We start from the raw sequence: 14,185 nt of genomic DNA on the forward strand, positions 1-14,185 counted from the left end.
GGAAATAAAATCACCAACTTGGAATAAATAAATAAACAAAATAAATCAAAACAACAAAAGAAAACTAGTAATTTGTGAGTTACTGTAATGGCACATAAAAGTTCTCAGTGTACAGTAATATCTTTACACTGCATTGTAATGCTACCGTATCAACTGTGAACATGATCAGATACACAGTGTGAACTGATGTCTTCAAAACCCGATGTGGCAGCTAGGACGGTCACAGGTTCGATGAGCTTGATTGAAGTCCAAGGTCACGGCACCAATGTAACAGCTCTGTCTTTACCCTTCCGTCCTGCTATGCACACTCGGAGACCGGTTGGTTGGTTTTAAGATGATTTATTACAATCTGCAATCTGCAATCTGCAATCTGCAATCAGTGGTTGACAAAACACATATGGCGCAGTGAGCCTCTCTACTGGTCAACCTATGGCTCTGTGCAATGCAACAAAGATTCCAGTCACTCTCCTAAACAAACCTCCAACACCATTTGGAAGAGAACCGGATTTGTTGACTTACCACAACAGAGCGCTGAACCAACTGTGTGGAATTTTTGGTTTCTCATCCAATTTATAGGTAACCAGTAGGGGGCGCCAAAAACCACCAATTACAGGATAACCGTGAACATATTTTAGCAGGAATTTCATCTGTATATCTAATAACCGTTACATATATGTTAAATATAATTTCCAGTTACTTATTTACAGTCATATGTCAAGTCATATGTTAAGTATAATTTACATGATAATTATTATTCACCGAATTTAACTTGATTGTACACAATTCCAAAAGGTGACGTGAAAAATAATTAAATTCAAAGCTTTGTGTATGATTTATTTTGGAGAGAGGAAGTCTTTTATTTTGAAGAATGCTTAACAGGATCTAGTTTTGTCTTTTGCCACTACCTAGCCTTCTGTTGATTTCGGTTGCTTGGTTACGAACAGCCGTTGCCGTTGTTCAGCAAGTGTACTGTTCTAATAAAAAATCTGACCAGAAAATGTTCATCAAATACATCTGAGCCTCCGTTATAATCTCCCTTTAGCCATTTCCCGAATCAGAAGCTACAATCGAAAGCCAACTTCACGCCGCCACAGCTAGAGGACCGGACTAACGTCTCCTTCTGTGCAGTCCCGTTCTGTTTAGGATCTTGTCAGAGTAGGCATGCTGTTAATGGTTTTAACCACAGTGCAAAGCAGCATCCGTATCTCTACATGTTGTAGACCAAACATGAAGGGAAACCTGACCAATTCATGTTAGTCACTGTACTAGCCTAACATAATACCGCCACTTCCTGGACCTAAAATTATCTCGTTTTAACGAGTTACGTATCTCGTTATAACGAGATACGTAAGTCGTTATAACGAGATACGTAAGTCGTTAAAACGAGATACGTAACTCGTTATAACGAGATACGTAAGTCGTTAAAACGAGATACGTAACTCGTTAAAACGAGATACGTAACTCGTTATAACGAGATAGCGATCGAAAAAATTTTTTTACTGCATGATAGCAATGCGCTTCCGTACTGATTTGAGTCATTCAGTCTTGCTTGTATGTTTTCAGTTGTTACCCGAATGTATTACTGTAAAGTCACAAACTGACGCCTGGACATTTTCCTTCAGATTTTCCGGGAAAGAATAATTCATGATTCGATAAATTATAGCAGGTCCTGAAGCAGCAAAGAATCCCCACGTACTGGCTGCAGTATCACACTGCAGCCACCAGGTCTGACTTATTTTGATTATTTTTAAAACTTCTTTTTAAGTGGTGTGTTTATTCTACGTCTCATGTAGCAGGATACACACCTTCCAAAAGTTCTGCTTCCTCCCTGACTTGTTTAAAGGGACTGAACTTATATAACGCTTTTCCAGTCATGTTGACCACTCAAAGCACTTTATACTGGAGCCACATTCACCCATTTATACACTGATATGCAGATTGGTAGGCAATTTGGGGTTAAGTACCTTGCCCAAGGACACATTGACAAGAAGCAGGAGGAAGCTGGAATTGAACCTACAACCTATTAATTGCAAGACAACTACTCTACCCACGCAGCCACAGTTTCCTAATTATGTTTTTTTTTTTGTTCATCAAACATCCAAGGCCCTCAGAGAACTGCCTTAAAACATTCAGCTTAGATAATCAAGATAAGTTGTGTGTGCATTTATAAAACTAACTGAAACATGCTGAAATTATGTTAGTAACAAAGAATAACCACACACAAATAATAAACAAACATATTAAAAATAGAATCACTAAGAAGAACTGAACTCAAGTAAAGTAGAAGGAAAAGATTTCTCCACTTTAGATCCTTACATGTCTTTACTTAAGACAAAGCCTTGTCTTAAGTACAGGGGTGAAATACAATGATTTTACATTAATAAGAGAAATATAAGAGAAATAAGGGTTCTTCTGTTCCTGCAGAAAAATTGCAAAAAAATAAAAAAATAAAAAATGACATCATAACTCACACAACCTTCAAAAAAAATATTTTTTTTTTCAAGTAAACTGTTGCACTGCTGGGTGTCTCCATCTATTTGGTCTTTCTGCCCAAGAAAGTCTCCTAATTCATAAATGATGGATGTTTCTACATTCAGCAGAAGGAAAAGGATCCTCCAGCTGCTCCAGTTCAATTCCACACCAACCCCATAAATCTGCAGCACATGTGATTATGTTTTACAAGTGCGTGCTTTCAGTGGCCTCTAGTAACAACTCCGGCTGCCTCCAGTGACACCTACATGTTAGCTTGTAGTTGAAGTGTCCGATTAAAGGTTAGAAATATAAAAGAGGGAAACTATTGCTGCTTCCTTTAAAAGTATGCACTTGTAAATTGTAATCTTTTTTTAAACAGTGTCTTCTGTTGAGTACTCACAACTGAATTGATACGTAATCACAACAAAATACTTTGACCTTTTTTAATTCTGCACCTTAAAATGAGACAAAATATGAAACAATCCCCCCAAAAATCTTCTACTGTAAATAATAACTAAATTAAAACAAAGAAATGTTTAACTTAAAATAATGAATAAAAACTGTCAAAAGAATTCCAAAAACTAAAAAAACAAACAAACAAAAAAAAAACTAACTGAATTAGACAAACAAAAAGTCACAACGAAATAAAATTAAATAAAAATGAAAACCAAAACCAAACTCTTATCACCCTGGTTTGCAACACTCGACTCACAAGAGCAAACGAAACTGAAAAGTCAAAGTAAGAGAATGACTTTAATGTGCGGATTCATGCAATTACTGTGTTTCTGTTCTGAATTTGGGATGATAATTTGCATTTTGGTAAGATCACACGTTTCCCCACAAATTTAATTCATTTACGACAAACTAATTAACTTAAACGTTGCCATTCGGGGACTTCACAGTGAGACGAATATATAGAAACCATGTATAAAAACGGCGTCCTGCGTTTGTCACGGAGGAGTTTCTGGTTCTGTTTTTCCAGGATCCAGTGAGAAGCGCGTCGAGCCCAGCGAGCGAAACATCCCCATCTGCAAGCGATTATCGTGGGGTTGCAACCAGCCGCTGGAGACGGTTTGGACGCCACAGAAAGCGTGACGTAACGCAACGTTTTCACCGAGGTAAAACAGTCTCGCTATCTCATGAAGCGACTGAAGCAGAAGGACGACATTTTGCAGCTGAAAAAAAATATCTTTGGCAAATATGTGGAGGCCATTCGAGTTGAGTGAACAAAACACTGTGCTGAAAAAGGAGAAAAATAAATACATAAATTAATAATAATAATAATAATAATAATAATAATAATAATAATAATAATAATAAGAAGAAGAAGAATTCTTCACCTTTTGGCTTCAAAGAAAGGATTTTGGAGTAAATGAAGCAGCTGGATATGTTTTCAGCTGCATGGGATTAATTAGCCACACCCAGTAAAAACTTCACAACTCTTAAAGTGTTTACACACTTATGTTTCTATTCACAGTGTGAACAGCATATACAATATGAAATATATTTCATACAAACAGGTTTAGTAGTTTACAGAAAACAGTCTTAGTATTAAAAAGCTTGCTGAGGAAGGACTGTTAGTAAATTACACTCACTGGCCACTTTGTTGGGTAAACCTTGCTAGTCCCAGGTTGGACCCTTTTTATAGATTAAAGATTTAGAAGAGAAGTTCATAATTAATACATCTTTAATTCTACAATGAAAGCAGTGCAATGGCCAGGAATCAAACCCGGGTCAATTGCTTGGCAAGCAGCTATGCTCACCACTATACCACCATCGCTACTGAAGGTATTTGTGACCTTCTGTGAAATTTCTCGCCAGGATAAACAGATTTAGAAGGGAAGTTAATTATTACATCTGTCTTTCTATAGTCAAATCACTGCGATGGCCAGGAGTCGAACAAGGGTCAACTACTTGGCAAGCAGCTAAGCTAACCACTATATCACCATCGCTAGTAAACCTAGATGTGAGATTCTGTGAAATTTTTTGCCAAGATAACCAGATTTAGAAGAGAAGTTGATAATAAATGCATAGTTCTTTCTATAGTCAAAGCAGTGCGATGGCCTGGAATAGAAACCGGGTCAACTGCTTGGCAAGCAGCTATGCTCACCACTATACCACCATCGCTAGTAAAGGTAGATGTGACATTCTGTGAAATCTTTTGCCAAGATAACCAGATTTAGAAGAGAAGTTAATAATAAATGCATAGTTCTTTCTATAGTCAAAGCAGTGCGATGGCCAGGAAACAAACCCGGGTCAACTGCTTGGCAAGCAGCTATGCTCACCACTATACCACCATCGCTACTGAAGGTAGTTGTGACATTCTGTGAAATTTTTCGCCAAGATAACCAGATTTAGAATAGAAGTTCATAATTAATACATCTTTAATTCTACAATCAAAGCAGTGCGATGGCTGGGAATCGAACACGGGTGAACTGCTTGGCACCAGCTATGCTCACCACTATACCACCACCGCTACTGTAGATATTTGTGACATTCTGTGAAATTTTTTGCCAAGATAACCATATTTAGAAGAGAAGTTGATAATAAATGCATCGTTCTTTCTATAGTAAAAGCAGTGCGATGGCCGGGAATCGAACCCGGGTCAACTGCTTGGAAGGCAGCTATGCTCACCACTATACCACCATCGCTACTGAAGGTTGTTGTGACATTCTGTGAAATTTTTTGCCAGGATAAAGAGATTTAGAATAGAAGTTGATAGTAAATGCATCGTTCTTTCTGTAGTCAAAGCAGTGCGATGGCCAGGAGTTGAACCCAGGTCAACTGCTTGGAAGGCAGCTTTGTTAACCACTATACCACCATCGCTACTGAAGGTTCTTGTGAGATTCTGTGAAATTTTTCGCCAGGATAAACAGATTTAGAAGGGAAGCTCATAATTACATCGTTCTTTCTATAGTCAAATCACTGCGATGGCCGGGAATCCAACCCGGGTCAACTGCTTGGAAGGCAGCTATGCTCACCACTATACCACCATCGCTACTGAAGGTAGTTGTGACATTCTGTGAAATTTTTTGCCAAGATAACTATATTTAGAAGAGAAGTTGATAATAAATGCATAGTTCTTTCTGTAGCCAAAGCAGTGCGATGGCCGGGAAACGAACCCAGGTCAACTGCTTGGAAGGCAGCTATGCTCAACACTATACCACCATCGCTACTGAAGGTAGTTGTGACATTCTGTGAAATTTTTCGCCAAGATAACCAGATTTAGAAGAGAAGTTGATAATAAATGCACCATTCTTTGTATAGTGAAAGCAGTGCGATGGCCGGGAATCGAACCAGGATCAACTGCTTGGCAAGCAGCTATGCTAACCACTATACCACCATCGCTACTGAAGGTTGTTGTGACATTTTTCGCCGGGATAAACAGATTTAGAATAGAAGTTCATAATTAATACATCTTTAATTCTACAATCAAAGCAGTGCGATGGCCGGGAATCGAACCCGGGTCAACTGCTTGGCAAGCAGCTATGCTAACCACTATACCACCATCGCTACTGAAGGTTGTTGTGACATTTTGTGAAATTTTTCGCCGGGATAAACAGATTTAGAAAAGTTGATAATAAATGCATCATTCTTTTTATAGTCAATTCAGTGCGATGGCCAGGAATCGAACCCGGGTCAACTGCTTGGAAGGCAGCTATGCTCACCACTATACCACCATCGCTACTGAAGGTTCTTGTGAGATTCTGTGAAATTTTTCGCCAGGATAAACAGATTTAGAAGGGAAGCTCATAATTACATCGTTCTTTCTATAGTCAAATCACTGCGATGGCCGGGAATCCAACCCGGGTCAACTGCTTGGAAGGCAGCTATGCTCACCACTATACCACCATCGCTACTGAAGGTTGTTGTGACATTTTGTGAAATTTTTCGCCGGGATAAACAGATTTAGAAAAGTTGATAATAAATGCATCATTCTTTTTATGGTCAATTCAGTGCGATGGCCAGGAATCGAACCCGGGTCAACTGCTTGGAAGGCAGCTATGCTCACCACTATACCACCATCGCTACTGAAGGTAGTTGTGACATTCTGTGAAATTTTTTGCCAAGATAACCAGATTTAGAATAGAAGTTCATAATTAATACATCTTTAATTCTACAATCAAAGCAGTGCGATGGCCGGGAGTCGAACCCGGGTCAACTGCTTGGAAGGCAGCTATGCTCACCACTATACCACCATTGCTAGTAAAGGTAGATGTGACATTCTGTGAAATCTTTTGCCAAGATAACCAGATTTAGAAGAGAAGTTGATCATTAATGCATAGTTCTTTCTATAGTCAAAGCAGTGCGATGGCCGGGAGTCGAACCCGGGTCAACTGCTTGGAAGGCAGCTCTGCTCACCACTATACCACCATCGCTACTGAAGGTTCTTGTGAGATTCTGTGAAATTATTCGCCAAGATAAACAGATTTAGAAGGGAAGCTCATAATTACATCGTTCTTTCTATAGTCAAATCACTGCGATGGCCGGGAATCCAACCCGGGTCAACTGCTTGGAAGGAAGCTATGCTCACCACTATACCACCATCGCTACTGAACGTTGTTGTGACATTTTTCGCCGGGATAAACAGATTTAGAAGAAAAGTTGATAATAAATGCATCATTCTTTTTATGGTCAATTCAGTGCGATGGCCGGGAATCGAACCCGGGTCAACTGCTTGGAAGGCAGCTATGCTAACCACTATACCACCATCGCTAATACATGTAGATGTGACATTCTGTGAAATTTTTTGCCAAGATAACCAGATTTAGAATAGAAGTTGATAATAAATGCATCATTCTTTCTATAGTCAAAGCAGTGCGATGGCCAGGAATCGAACCCGGGTCAACTGCTTGGAAGGCAGCTATGCTCACCACTATACCACCATCGCTACTGAAGGTAGTTGTGACATTCTCTGAAATTTTTTGCCAAGATAACCAGATTTAGAAGAAAAGTTGATAATAAATGCATAGTTCTTTATATAGTCAAAGAATTGCGATGGCCGGGAATCTAACCCGGGTCAAGTGCTTGGCAAGCAGCTATGCTAACCACTATACCACCATCCCTACTGAAGGTTGTTGTGACATTTTGTGAAATTTTTCGCCAGGATAAACAGATTTAGAAGAGAAGTTGATAATAAATGGATCATTCTTTCTATAGTCAAAGCAGTGCGATGGGCAGGAATCGAACCAGGATCAACTGCTTGGCAAGCAGCTATGCTCACCACTATACCACCATCGCTACTGAAGGTAGTTGTGACATTCTGTGAAATTTTTTGCCAAGATAACTATATTTAGAAGAGAAGTTGATAATAAATGCACCATTCTTTGTATAGTGAAAGCAGTGCGATGGCCGGGAATCGAACCAGGATCAACTGCTTGGCAAGCAGCTATGCTCACCACTATACCACCATCGCTACTGAAGGTAGTTGTGACATTCTCTGAAATTTTTTGCCAAGATAACCAGATTTAGAAGAAAAGTTGATAATAAATGCATAGTTCTTTCTATAGTCAAAGCAGTGCGATGGCCGGGAATCTAACCCGGGTCAACTGCTTGGCAAGCAGCTATGCTAACCACTATACCACCATCCCTACTGAAGGTTGTTGTGACATTTTGTGAAATTTTTCGCCAGGATAAACAGATTTAGAAGAGAAGTTGATAATAAATGGATCATTCTTTCTATAGTCAAAGCAGTGCGATGGGCAGGAATCGAACCAGGATCAACTGCTTGGCAAGCAGCTATGCTCACCACTATACCACCATCGCTACTGAAGGTAGTTGTGACATTCTGTGAAATTTTTTGCCAAGATAACTATATTTAGAAGAGAAGTTGATAATAAATGCACCATTCTTTGTATAGTGAAAGCAGTGCGATGGCCGGGAATCGAACCAGGATCAACTGCTTGGCAAGCAGCTATGCTAACCACTATACCACCATCGCTACTGAAGGTTGTTGTGACATTTTTCGCCGGGATAAACAGATTTAGAATAGAAGTTCATAATTAATACATCTTTAATTCTACAATCAAAGCAGTGCGATGGCCGGGAATCGAACCCGGGTCAACTGCTTGGCAAGCAGCTATGCTAACCACTATACCACCATCGCTACTGAAGGTTGTTGTGACATTTTGTGAAATTTTTCGCCGGGATAAACAGATTTAGAAAAGTTGATAATAAATGCATCATTCTTTTTATGGTCAATTCAGTGCGATGGCCAGGAATCGAACCCGGGTCAACTGCTTGGAAGGCAGCTATGCTCACCACTATACCACCATCGCTACTGAAGGTAGTTGTGACATTCTGTGAAATTTTTTGCCAAGATAACCAGATTTAGAATAGAAGTTCATAATTAATACATCTTTAATTCTACAATCAAAGCAGTGCGATGGCCGGGAATCGAACCCGGGTCAACTGCTTGGCAAGCAGCTATGCTAACCACTATACCACCATCGCTACTGAAGGTTGTTGTGACATTTTGTGAAATTTTTCGCCGGGATAAACAGATTTAGAAAAGTTGATAATAAATGCATCATTCTTTTTATGGTCAATTCAGTGCGATGGCCAGGAATCGAACCCGGGTCAACTGCTTGGAAGGCAGCTATGCTCACCACTATACCACCATTGCTAGTAAAGGTAGACGTGACATTCTGTGAAATCTTTTGCCAAGATAACCAGATTTAGAAGAGAAGTTGATCATTAATGCATAGTTCTTTCTATAGTCAAAGCAGTGCGATGGCCGGGAGTCGAACCCGGGTCAACTGCTTGGAAGGCAGCTCTGCTCACCACTATACCACCATCGCTACTGAAGGTAGTTGTGACATTCTGTAAAATTTTTCGCCAAGATAACCAGATTTAGAATAGAAGTTCATAATTAATACATCTTTAATTCTACAATCAAAGCAGTGCGATGGCCGGGAATCGAACCCGGGTCAACTGCTTGGCAAGCAGCTATGCTAACCACTATACCACCATTGCTACTGAAGGTTCTTGTGAGATTCTGTGAAATTATTCGCCAGGATAAACAGATTTAGAAGGGAAGCTCATAATTACATCGTTCTTTCTATAGTCAAATCACTGCGATGGCCGGGAATCCAACCCGGGTCAACTGCTTGGAAGGAAGCTATGCTCACCACTATACCACCATCGCTACTGAACGTTGTTGTGACATTTTTCGCCGGGATAAACAGATTTAGAAGAAAAGTTGATAATAAATGCATCATTCTTTTTATGGTCAATTCAGTGCGATGGCCGGGAATCGAACCCGGGTCAACTGCTTGGAAGGCAGCTATGCTAACCACTATACCACCATCGCTAATACATGTAGATGTGACATTCTGTGAAATTTTTTGCCAAGATAACCAGATTTAGAATAGAAGTTGATAATAAATGCATCATTCTTTCTATAGTCAAAGCAGTGCGATGGCCGGGAATCGAACCCGGGTCAACTGCTTGGAAGGCAGCTATGCTCACCACTATACCACCATCGCTACTGAAGGTAGTTGTGACATTCTCTGAAATTTTTTGCCAAGATAACCAGATTTAGAAGAAAAGTTGATAATAAATGCATAGTTCTTTATATAGTCAAAGAATTGCGATGGCCGGGAATCTAACCCGGGTCAACTGCTTGGCAAGCAGCTATGCTAACCACTATACCACCATCCCTACTGAAGGTTGTTGTGACATTTTGTGAAATTTTTCGCCAGGATAAACAGATTTAGAAGAGAAGTTGATAATAAATGGATCATTCTTTCTATAGTCAAAGCAGTGCGATGGGCAGGAATCGAACCAGGATCAACTGCTTGGCAAGCAGCTATGCTCACCACTATACCACCATCGCTAGTAAAGGTAGATGTGACATTCTGTGAAATCTTTTGCCAAGATAACCAGATTTAGAAGAGAAGTTGATAATAAATGCATAGTTCTTTCTATAGTCAAAGCAGTGCGATGGCCGGGAGTCGAACCCGGGTCAACTGCTTGGAAGGCAGCTATGCTCACCACTATACCACCATCGCTACTGAAGGTAGTTGTGACATTCTGTAAAATTTTTCGCCAAGATAACCAGATTTAGAATAGAAGTTCATAATTAATACATCTTTAATTCTACAATCAAAGCAGTGCGATGGCCGGGAATCGAACCCAGGTCAACTGCTTGGCAAGCAGCTATGCTAACCACTATACCACCATCGCTACTGAAGGTTGTTGTGACATTTTGTGAAATTTTTTGCCGGAATAAACAGATTTAGAAGAAAAGTTGATAATAAATGCATCATTCTTTTTATGGTCAATTCAGTGCGATGGCCGGGAATCGAACCCGGGTCAACTGCTTGGAAGGCAGCTATGCTAACCACTATACCACCATCGCTAGTAAAGGTAGATGTGACATTCTGTGAAATCTTTTGCCAAGATAACCAGATTTAGAAGAGAAGTTGATAATAAATGCATAGTTCTTTCTATAGTCAAAGCAGTGCGATGGCCGGGAATCGAACCCAGGTCAACTGCTTGGCAAGCAGCTATGCTAACCACTATACCACCATCGCTACTGAAGGTTGTTGTGACATTTTGTGAAATTTTTCGCCGGGATAAACAGATTTAGAAGAAAAGTTGATAATAAATGCATCATTCTTTTTTTGGTCAATTCAGTGCGATGGCCGGGAATCGAACCCGGGTCAACTGCTTGGAAGGCAGCTATGCTAACCACTATACCACCATCGCTAATACATGTAGATGTGACATTCTGTGAAATTTTTCGCCAAGATAACCAGATTTAGAATAGAAGTTGATAATAAATGCATCATTCTTTCTATAGTCAAAGCAGTGCGATGGCCTGGAATCGAACCCGGGTCAACTGCTTGGAAGGCAGCTATGCTAACCACTATACCACCATCGGTAGTAAATGTAGATGTGACATTCTGTGAAATTTTTTGCCAAGAAAACCAGATTTAGAAGAGAAGAAGAAAATAAATTCATTGTTCTTTCTGTAGTCAAAGCAGTGCGATGGCCAGGAGTTGAACCCAGGTCAACTGCTTGGAAGGCAGCTTTGTTAACCACTATACCACCATCGCTACTGAAGGTTCTTGTGAGATTCTGTGAAATTTTTCGCCAGGATAAACAGATTTAGAAGGGAAGCTCATAATTACATCGTTCTTTCTATAGTCAAATCACTGCGATGGCCGGGAATCCAACCCGGGTCAACTGCTTGGAAGGCAGCTATGCTCACCACTATACCACCATCGCTACTGAAGGTAGTTGTGACATTCTGTGAAATTTTTTGCCAAGATAACTATATTTAGAAGAGAAGTTGATAATAAATGCATAGTTCTTTCTGTAGCCAAAGCAGTGCGATGGCCGGGAAACGAACCCAGGTCAACTGCTTGGAAGGCAGCTATGCTCAACACTATACCACCATCGCTACTGAAGGTAGTTGTGACATTCTGTGAAATTTTTCGCCAAGATAACCAGATTTAGAAGAGAAGTTGATAATAAATGCACCATTCTTTGTATAGTGAAAGCAGTGCGATGGCCGGGAATCGAACCAGGATCAACTGCTTGGCAAGCAGCTATGCTAACCACTATACCACCATCGCTACTGAAGGTTGTTGTGACATTTTTCGCCGGGATAAACAGATTTAGAATAGAAGTTCATAATTAATACATCTTTAATTCTACAATCAAAGCAGTGCGATGGCCGGGAATCGAACCCGGGTCAACTGCTTGGCAAGCAGCTATGCTAACCACTATACCACCATCGCTACTGAAGGTTGTTGTGACATTTTGTGAAATTTTTCGCCGGGATAAACAGATTTAGAAAAGTTGATAATAAATGCATCATTCTTTTTATGGTCAATTCAGTGCGATGGCCAGGAATCGAACCCGGGTCAACTGCTTGGAAGGCAGCTATGCTCACCACTATACCACCATCGCTACTGAAGGTAGTTGTGACATTCTGTGAAATTTTTTGCCAAGATAACCAGATTTAGAATAGAAGTTCATAATTAATACATCTTTAATTCTACAATCAAAGCAGTGCGATGGCCGGGAATCGAACCCGGGTCAACTGCTTGGCAAGCAGCTATGCTAACCACTATACCACCATCGCTACTGAAGGTTGTTGTGACATTTTGTGAAATTTTTCGCCGGGATAAACAGATTTAGAAAAGTTGATAATAAATGCATCATTCTTTTTATGGTCAATTCAGTGCGATGGCCAGGAATCGAACCCGGGTCAACTGCTTGGAAGGCAGCTATGCTCACCACTATACCACCATCGCTACTGAAGGTAGTTGTGACATTCTGTGAAATTTTTTGCCAAGATAACCAGATTTAGAATAGAAGTTCATAATTAATACATCTTTAATTCTACAATCAAAGCAGTGCGATGGCCGGGAGTCGAACCCGGGTCAACTGCTTGGAAGGCAGCTATGCTCACCACTATACCACCATTGCTAGTAAAGGTAGATGTGACATTCTGTGAAATCTTTTGCCAAGATAACCAGATTTAGAAGAGAAGTTGATCATTAATGCATAGTTCTTTCTATAGTCAAAGCAGTGCGATGGCCGGGAGTCGAACCCGGGTCAACTGCTTGGAAGGCAGCTCTGCTCACCACTATACCACCATCGCTACTGAAGGTTCTTGTGAGATTCTGTGAAATTATTCGCCAAGATAAACAGATTTAGAAGGGAAGCTCATAATTACATCGTTCTTTCTATAGTCAAATCACTGCGATGGCCGGGAATCCAACCCGGGTCAACTGCTTGGAAGGAAGCTATGCTCACCACTATACCACCATCGCTACTGAACGTTGTTGTGACATTTTTCGCCGGGATAAACAGATTTAGAAGAAAAGTTGATAATAAATGCATCATTCTTTTTATGGTCAATTCAGTGCGATGGCCGGGAATCGAACCCGGGTCAACTGCTTGGAAGGCAGCTATGCTAACCACTATACCACCATCGCTAATACATGTAGATGTGACATTCTGTGAAATTTTTTGCCAAGATAACCAGATTTAGAATAGAAGTTGATAATAAATGCATCATTCTTTCTATAGTCAAAGCAGTGCGATGGCCAGGAATCGAACCCGGGTCAACTGCTTGGAAGGCAGCTATGCTCACCACTATACCACCATCGCTACTGAAGGTAGTTGTGACATTCTCTGAAATTTTTTGCCAAGATAACCAGATTTAGAAGAAAAGTTGATAATAAATGCATAGTTCTTTATATAGTCAAAGAATTGCGATGGCCGGGAATCTAACCCGGGTCAACTGCTTGGCAAGCAGCTATGCTAACCACTATACCACCATCCCTACTGAAGGTTGTTGTGACATTTTGTGAAATTTTTCGCCAGGATAAACAGATTTAGAAGAGAAGTTGATAATAAATGGATCATTCTTTCTATAGTCAAAGCAGTGCGATGGGCAGGAATCGAACCAGGATCAACTGCTTGGCAAGCAGCTATGCTCACCACTATACCACCATCGCTACTGAAGGTAGTTGTGACATTCTGTGAAATTTTTTGCCAAGATAACTATATTTAGAAGAGAAGTTGATAATAAATGCACCATTCTTTGTATAGTGAAAGCAGTGCGATGGCCGGGAATCGAACCAGGATCAACTGCTTGGCAAGCAGCTATGCTCACCACTATACCACCATCGCTACTGAAGGTAGTTGTGACATTCTCTGAAATTTTTTGCCAAGATAACCAGATTTAGAA

The 14,185-nt window shown here is 40.3% G+C and overlaps 44 non-coding genes across 44 annotated transcripts; all 44 read right to left on the reverse strand.

Moving 5' to 3' along the window:
- Nucleotides 1–5,051: 5,051 nt before the first annotated feature.
- trnag-ucc (transfer RNA glycine (anticodon UCC)) lies at nucleotides 5,052–5,123 on the reverse strand. The gene has a single exon. It is a non-coding gene; the product is annotated as a tRNA-Gly (tRNA).
- A 275-nt stretch (nucleotides 5,124–5,398) lies between these two features.
- On the reverse strand, nucleotides 5,399–5,470 carry trnag-ucc (transfer RNA glycine (anticodon UCC)). Its single transcript has one exon. It is a non-coding gene; the product is annotated as a tRNA-Gly (tRNA).
- A 278-nt stretch (nucleotides 5,471–5,748) lies between these two features.
- trnag-gcc (transfer RNA glycine (anticodon GCC)) lies at nucleotides 5,749–5,820 on the reverse strand. Its single transcript has one exon. It is a non-coding gene; the product is annotated as a tRNA-Gly (tRNA).
- Nucleotides 5,821–5,913: 93 nt separating this feature from the next.
- On the reverse strand, nucleotides 5,914–5,985 carry trnag-gcc (transfer RNA glycine (anticodon GCC)). Its single transcript has one exon. It is a non-coding gene; the product is annotated as a tRNA-Gly (tRNA).
- Nucleotides 5,986–6,085: 100 nt separating this feature from the next.
- Nucleotides 6,086–6,157, reverse strand: trnag-ucc (transfer RNA glycine (anticodon UCC)). Its single transcript has one exon. It is a non-coding gene; the product is annotated as a tRNA-Gly (tRNA).
- A 100-nt stretch (nucleotides 6,158–6,257) lies between these two features.
- Nucleotides 6,258–6,329, reverse strand: trnag-ucc (transfer RNA glycine (anticodon UCC)). The gene has a single exon. It is a non-coding gene; the product is annotated as a tRNA-Gly (tRNA).
- A 100-nt stretch (nucleotides 6,330–6,429) lies between these two features.
- trnag-ucc (transfer RNA glycine (anticodon UCC)) lies at nucleotides 6,430–6,501 on the reverse strand. Its single transcript has one exon. It is a non-coding gene; the product is annotated as a tRNA-Gly (tRNA).
- Nucleotides 6,502–6,604: 103 nt separating this feature from the next.
- trnag-ucc (transfer RNA glycine (anticodon UCC)) lies at nucleotides 6,605–6,676 on the reverse strand. The gene has a single exon. It is a non-coding gene; the product is annotated as a tRNA-Gly (tRNA).
- Nucleotides 6,677–6,779: 103 nt separating this feature from the next.
- Nucleotides 6,780–6,851, reverse strand: trnag-ucc (transfer RNA glycine (anticodon UCC)). The gene has a single exon. It is a non-coding gene; the product is annotated as a tRNA-Gly (tRNA).
- A 265-nt stretch (nucleotides 6,852–7,116) lies between these two features.
- Nucleotides 7,117–7,188, reverse strand: trnag-ucc (transfer RNA glycine (anticodon UCC)). Its single transcript has one exon. It is a non-coding gene; the product is annotated as a tRNA-Gly (tRNA).
- Nucleotides 7,189–7,291: 103 nt separating this feature from the next.
- On the reverse strand, nucleotides 7,292–7,363 carry trnag-ucc (transfer RNA glycine (anticodon UCC)). The gene has a single exon. It is a non-coding gene; the product is annotated as a tRNA-Gly (tRNA).
- Nucleotides 7,364–7,641: 278 nt separating this feature from the next.
- trnag-gcc (transfer RNA glycine (anticodon GCC)) lies at nucleotides 7,642–7,713 on the reverse strand. The gene has a single exon. It is a non-coding gene; the product is annotated as a tRNA-Gly (tRNA).
- Nucleotides 7,714–7,816: 103 nt separating this feature from the next.
- On the reverse strand, nucleotides 7,817–7,888 carry trnag-gcc (transfer RNA glycine (anticodon GCC)). Its single transcript has one exon. It is a non-coding gene; the product is annotated as a tRNA-Gly (tRNA).
- Nucleotides 7,889–7,991: 103 nt separating this feature from the next.
- Nucleotides 7,992–8,063, reverse strand: trnag-gcc (transfer RNA glycine (anticodon GCC)). The gene has a single exon. It is a non-coding gene; the product is annotated as a tRNA-Gly (tRNA).
- Nucleotides 8,064–8,166: 103 nt separating this feature from the next.
- Nucleotides 8,167–8,238, reverse strand: trnag-gcc (transfer RNA glycine (anticodon GCC)). The gene has a single exon. It is a non-coding gene; the product is annotated as a tRNA-Gly (tRNA).
- A 103-nt stretch (nucleotides 8,239–8,341) lies between these two features.
- On the reverse strand, nucleotides 8,342–8,413 carry trnag-gcc (transfer RNA glycine (anticodon GCC)). The gene has a single exon. It is a non-coding gene; the product is annotated as a tRNA-Gly (tRNA).
- Nucleotides 8,414–8,506: 93 nt separating this feature from the next.
- Nucleotides 8,507–8,578, reverse strand: trnag-gcc (transfer RNA glycine (anticodon GCC)). The gene has a single exon. It is a non-coding gene; the product is annotated as a tRNA-Gly (tRNA).
- A 100-nt stretch (nucleotides 8,579–8,678) lies between these two features.
- Nucleotides 8,679–8,750, reverse strand: trnag-ucc (transfer RNA glycine (anticodon UCC)). Its single transcript has one exon. It is a non-coding gene; the product is annotated as a tRNA-Gly (tRNA).
- Nucleotides 8,751–8,853: 103 nt separating this feature from the next.
- Nucleotides 8,854–8,925, reverse strand: trnag-gcc (transfer RNA glycine (anticodon GCC)). Its single transcript has one exon. It is a non-coding gene; the product is annotated as a tRNA-Gly (tRNA).
- A 100-nt stretch (nucleotides 8,926–9,025) lies between these two features.
- On the reverse strand, nucleotides 9,026–9,097 carry trnag-ucc (transfer RNA glycine (anticodon UCC)). Its single transcript has one exon. It is a non-coding gene; the product is annotated as a tRNA-Gly (tRNA).
- Nucleotides 9,098–9,200: 103 nt separating this feature from the next.
- trnag-ucc (transfer RNA glycine (anticodon UCC)) lies at nucleotides 9,201–9,272 on the reverse strand. Its single transcript has one exon. It is a non-coding gene; the product is annotated as a tRNA-Gly (tRNA).
- A 103-nt stretch (nucleotides 9,273–9,375) lies between these two features.
- On the reverse strand, nucleotides 9,376–9,447 carry trnag-gcc (transfer RNA glycine (anticodon GCC)). The gene has a single exon. It is a non-coding gene; the product is annotated as a tRNA-Gly (tRNA).
- A 265-nt stretch (nucleotides 9,448–9,712) lies between these two features.
- On the reverse strand, nucleotides 9,713–9,784 carry trnag-ucc (transfer RNA glycine (anticodon UCC)). Its single transcript has one exon. It is a non-coding gene; the product is annotated as a tRNA-Gly (tRNA).
- Nucleotides 9,785–9,887: 103 nt separating this feature from the next.
- On the reverse strand, nucleotides 9,888–9,959 carry trnag-ucc (transfer RNA glycine (anticodon UCC)). Its single transcript has one exon. It is a non-coding gene; the product is annotated as a tRNA-Gly (tRNA).
- Nucleotides 9,960–10,062: 103 nt separating this feature from the next.
- Nucleotides 10,063–10,134, reverse strand: trnag-gcc (transfer RNA glycine (anticodon GCC)). Its single transcript has one exon. It is a non-coding gene; the product is annotated as a tRNA-Gly (tRNA).
- Nucleotides 10,135–10,237: 103 nt separating this feature from the next.
- trnag-gcc (transfer RNA glycine (anticodon GCC)) lies at nucleotides 10,238–10,309 on the reverse strand. The gene has a single exon. It is a non-coding gene; the product is annotated as a tRNA-Gly (tRNA).
- Nucleotides 10,310–10,412: 103 nt separating this feature from the next.
- Nucleotides 10,413–10,484, reverse strand: trnag-ucc (transfer RNA glycine (anticodon UCC)). The gene has a single exon. It is a non-coding gene; the product is annotated as a tRNA-Gly (tRNA).
- A 103-nt stretch (nucleotides 10,485–10,587) lies between these two features.
- trnag-gcc (transfer RNA glycine (anticodon GCC)) lies at nucleotides 10,588–10,659 on the reverse strand. The gene has a single exon. It is a non-coding gene; the product is annotated as a tRNA-Gly (tRNA).
- A 103-nt stretch (nucleotides 10,660–10,762) lies between these two features.
- Nucleotides 10,763–10,834, reverse strand: trnag-ucc (transfer RNA glycine (anticodon UCC)). The gene has a single exon. It is a non-coding gene; the product is annotated as a tRNA-Gly (tRNA).
- A 103-nt stretch (nucleotides 10,835–10,937) lies between these two features.
- On the reverse strand, nucleotides 10,938–11,009 carry trnag-gcc (transfer RNA glycine (anticodon GCC)). Its single transcript has one exon. It is a non-coding gene; the product is annotated as a tRNA-Gly (tRNA).
- Nucleotides 11,010–11,112: 103 nt separating this feature from the next.
- Nucleotides 11,113–11,184, reverse strand: trnag-ucc (transfer RNA glycine (anticodon UCC)). Its single transcript has one exon. It is a non-coding gene; the product is annotated as a tRNA-Gly (tRNA).
- Nucleotides 11,185–11,634: 450 nt separating this feature from the next.
- trnag-ucc (transfer RNA glycine (anticodon UCC)) lies at nucleotides 11,635–11,706 on the reverse strand. Its single transcript has one exon. It is a non-coding gene; the product is annotated as a tRNA-Gly (tRNA).
- A 278-nt stretch (nucleotides 11,707–11,984) lies between these two features.
- trnag-gcc (transfer RNA glycine (anticodon GCC)) lies at nucleotides 11,985–12,056 on the reverse strand. Its single transcript has one exon. It is a non-coding gene; the product is annotated as a tRNA-Gly (tRNA).
- A 93-nt stretch (nucleotides 12,057–12,149) lies between these two features.
- On the reverse strand, nucleotides 12,150–12,221 carry trnag-gcc (transfer RNA glycine (anticodon GCC)). Its single transcript has one exon. It is a non-coding gene; the product is annotated as a tRNA-Gly (tRNA).
- A 100-nt stretch (nucleotides 12,222–12,321) lies between these two features.
- trnag-ucc (transfer RNA glycine (anticodon UCC)) lies at nucleotides 12,322–12,393 on the reverse strand. Its single transcript has one exon. It is a non-coding gene; the product is annotated as a tRNA-Gly (tRNA).
- Nucleotides 12,394–12,496: 103 nt separating this feature from the next.
- Nucleotides 12,497–12,568, reverse strand: trnag-gcc (transfer RNA glycine (anticodon GCC)). Its single transcript has one exon. It is a non-coding gene; the product is annotated as a tRNA-Gly (tRNA).
- A 100-nt stretch (nucleotides 12,569–12,668) lies between these two features.
- On the reverse strand, nucleotides 12,669–12,740 carry trnag-ucc (transfer RNA glycine (anticodon UCC)). The gene has a single exon. It is a non-coding gene; the product is annotated as a tRNA-Gly (tRNA).
- A 103-nt stretch (nucleotides 12,741–12,843) lies between these two features.
- On the reverse strand, nucleotides 12,844–12,915 carry trnag-ucc (transfer RNA glycine (anticodon UCC)). Its single transcript has one exon. It is a non-coding gene; the product is annotated as a tRNA-Gly (tRNA).
- Nucleotides 12,916–13,018: 103 nt separating this feature from the next.
- trnag-ucc (transfer RNA glycine (anticodon UCC)) lies at nucleotides 13,019–13,090 on the reverse strand. Its single transcript has one exon. It is a non-coding gene; the product is annotated as a tRNA-Gly (tRNA).
- A 265-nt stretch (nucleotides 13,091–13,355) lies between these two features.
- On the reverse strand, nucleotides 13,356–13,427 carry trnag-ucc (transfer RNA glycine (anticodon UCC)). Its single transcript has one exon. It is a non-coding gene; the product is annotated as a tRNA-Gly (tRNA).
- A 103-nt stretch (nucleotides 13,428–13,530) lies between these two features.
- Nucleotides 13,531–13,602, reverse strand: trnag-ucc (transfer RNA glycine (anticodon UCC)). The gene has a single exon. It is a non-coding gene; the product is annotated as a tRNA-Gly (tRNA).
- Nucleotides 13,603–13,705: 103 nt separating this feature from the next.
- On the reverse strand, nucleotides 13,706–13,777 carry trnag-gcc (transfer RNA glycine (anticodon GCC)). The gene has a single exon. It is a non-coding gene; the product is annotated as a tRNA-Gly (tRNA).
- A 103-nt stretch (nucleotides 13,778–13,880) lies between these two features.
- trnag-gcc (transfer RNA glycine (anticodon GCC)) lies at nucleotides 13,881–13,952 on the reverse strand. The gene has a single exon. It is a non-coding gene; the product is annotated as a tRNA-Gly (tRNA).
- Nucleotides 13,953–14,055: 103 nt separating this feature from the next.
- Nucleotides 14,056–14,127, reverse strand: trnag-gcc (transfer RNA glycine (anticodon GCC)). Its single transcript has one exon. It is a non-coding gene; the product is annotated as a tRNA-Gly (tRNA).
- Between the last annotated feature and the right edge of the window lie 58 nt (nucleotides 14,128–14,185).

The sequence above is a fragment of the Poecilia mexicana genome, unplaced genomic scaffold, assembly GCF_051168715.1.
Source record: "Poecilia mexicana isolate PSO_F unplaced genomic scaffold, ASM5116871v1 scaffold_20, whole genome shotgun sequence".
NCBI classification, from domain to species: domain Eukaryota; kingdom Metazoa; phylum Chordata; class Actinopteri; order Cyprinodontiformes; family Poeciliidae; genus Poecilia; species Poecilia mexicana.